The sequence below is a fragment of the Chrysochloris asiatica genome, unplaced genomic scaffold, assembly GCF_000296735.1.
Source record: "Chrysochloris asiatica unplaced genomic scaffold, ChrAsi1.0 scaffold00002, whole genome shotgun sequence".
NCBI lineage: Eukaryota > Metazoa > Chordata > Mammalia > Afrosoricida > Chrysochloridae > Chrysochloris > Chrysochloris asiatica.
The window spans coordinates 48,782,250-48,784,988 of record NW_006408520.1 but is presented as its reverse complement, the minus strand read 5'-3'; the positions used below and the strand labels follow the sequence as shown (position 1 = coordinate 48,784,988).

The window sequence follows — 2,739 nt, the reverse complement described above, 5'->3', positions numbered from 1 at the left end:
CTACACTTCCAAGAGCTCCTTAAGGTATCCTAACACCCCTGTTAGGATATCTTAAAACACACGCAAAACAACAACAACAACAACAAAACTTCTGTGCCATGGAGCCAAAAGAGTCTTATTTTGATATCAAGGCTGATATGAAAATTTCAACAAAAATCTAGTGGCTATCTCCCCAGATCACCGAACTCTGCAAATGGTTTATAGGAAGATTGCCCCACATAAAACAGCAGTTTTTAGATGGATCAATCATTTTAGGGAAAGCCAGAAAGACCTCAAAGATGAGCTGGTAGTGGGAAGCCTGTCAACATTGATGAATGAAAAGTTGCCAGAAACCCATAAACTGGTGGAAGAAGACCATGTAATTACCATTGGTGGTGACAGCTTTTGAACTTGGGATTTCGCATGTTCAATTTTAAGTGAGCCTCCTGCTCGCAGCAAGCTTTTTGCTTGAAAAGTGCCAAAAGCATTGTGCAAGGAACCTTTTAGGCAATATCAAATGATTTTATGAAAGAGCACCTAGCAGGGAATGAGTCTTGGATGGAGTTCTGGTGTGGCACTGTGGGCTAAAGCACTGGACCACAAAGTCACTTGGAACCACAAAGTTGGCGGTTCAAACTCACCATCGGCTCCTTAGAAACCCTATACAGGGTTGCTATGAGATTGATCTGACTTGATGGCATTTACAAACAACTGTCAACATACAGAGAAATACTGGACCACAAGGTCGGTTTGAACCACAAGGCCAACATTTTAGACACACCAGCTGCTCCTCAGAATCCCTAGACAGGGTCGCTATGAGTAGGAAGCCACTCCAAGCCATTTAACAACAACAATACAGAAAGCAAAGTCTAATGAAAACAATGGCTTCTGAGGGGATCTGCTGGGTCAGTTAAACTGAAGGTAGAGAGGTCAGCTTAAAAGGTTATGCTGACTGATTTTGAGGACTTTGAGAGATATTCTTGAAGGGCACAGGGCAATCATAGGGTCTTACTATGAAGATACTTTAAGAAATTGAAAACTGCACTGATGAGAAAAAGGTCAGGAAAGTTGCATCATGGAATGTTTTTCCATGACAACAACCCGTCTTCTCAGTCTTTGAAGGTAGCAGGGGCTAGCCTATGAGAAATTCATTAGTAAATCTTATTCCGTCAACTTGGTGGCACTCATAACCCTGATCTTGCCTCTTCAGACTTCTTTTTGTTCCCCAAATTCAAAGACCATTTGAAAGAAACACCACTTGAGTACTTCAATAATACCAAAACTCCTGTTCTGTTGTAGAGTAAATTGAAAAACTCAGAAATCTTTGGGAAAGAAGAGTTAAAGAGATGGAAATACTACCTGCAGAAGTGTGTAGGCCTAGATGGAGGATATGCTGAAAAACAGTTTCCACATTTTGATATTTTTGTTTAATAAAGATTGCTTTTATTTTTCTAGCAATACTTTATGACTTATCCTTGTATGTTGTTGTTGTTAAGTACCGTGGAGTCGGTTCCGACTCATAGTGACCCTGCACAGGGTTTCCGAGGCTGTAAATCATTACGGGAGCAGAATGCCTCATCTTTCTCCCGCGGAACCGCTGGTAGTTTCGAACTGCTGAACTTGAGGTTAGCAGCCCGATTCGTAACCACTACGCTACCAGAGCTCCTTGTATAGCAAAGAAAATAGGGAAAACAATATGCCCAGATGTGTTGAGAGTCTTAAGATATTGATATTCATTTGTCCACTAATTTGCTTTAGAGACTTTATCCCAAAAAACGAAATCTGAGAATTAGAGAGAAATTTACATCACAGCTTAATAATAGGGAAAAATTGAAAAACAGTCTTAATGCCCACTCTTAAAGTATAAGAGGGTACATCCAAAAGTTCATGGAGAAATGGAATTTTTATATGATTTTTTTGAAAACTCCTCAGATGTATATGAATTTTGGTATATTTATATGGCAGAATGATGTCGTTGGAAACCCAGTTTCTTTCCCACCACACTCATACTCCCTGTGAATCTCTTGTTCTTTGCAAAGTCTGAAAGTTTCTTCTTAAAAATGTCTGGCCATACCTAAACCAGTGGCATCTCGCTGCATTATTCTGTGGTAACATGTTACATGGCCCAAAGGTGAGATTCATAGAATCTTTGGAGCATATATAAAAACAAAAAGAAAAAAAATGAACCATAATCACATCATCAGAAGTCAGCCATTGTTAATATTTTAGTATTTTTCTTTCTAGGCTTCTAAAATGTATCCATAGTTCAAGGAAGTTTTATTTAATTGCCATCTCTCAATCATTAAAAAACAGCCTCCAAACTGTGCATAGATACATATGTGTGTCTTAGTTTCCAAGTAAGCCTGTAACAGAAACTCCATAGGTTGGTGACTTTGAAGAACAGAAGTTTGTTTTCTCACAGTTTAGGAGACTAGAATTAGAAATTCAGGGCACTGACTCTCGGGGAGGGCTTGCTCGTTTTGTCTGCTCTGAGGGAAGATCCTTGATTCTTTCCGCTTTGGTAGTAGCCGTGGTCACGTTCCTTGATTTCTTGACCTTGGGGATCTTCATGTGACATCGTCCCAGTTTTCCAATTTGTTTGTGTTCATTTGTCTATTTCCAAAGAGATTTATATCCACAGGTATAGTGATCAATGTTCCAACACTTTTTTTTTTAAAGGGGGGGAAGGGGACAAGCACAGTTTAAACCACAACAATGTATGTATGTGTGAGTACTTATGTTTGTATGTGTGTATGTTGT

The 2,739-nt window shown here is 39.3% G+C and overlaps 1 protein-coding gene and 1 pseudogene across 1 annotated transcript in view; one reads left to right on the top strand and one right to left on the bottom strand.

Moving 5' to 3' along the window:
• The window catches only part of LOC102813713 (alpha-N-acetylgalactosaminide alpha-2,6-sialyltransferase 3-like), a 929,267-nt gene that overhangs the window by 320,507 nt on the left and 606,021 nt on the right, over nt 1-2,739 (top strand). The gene's annotated exons all lie outside the window — the stretch shown is intronic.
• The window catches only part of LOC102825896, a 178,081-nt pseudogene continuing 177,766 nt past the window's right edge, over nt 2,425-2,739 (bottom strand).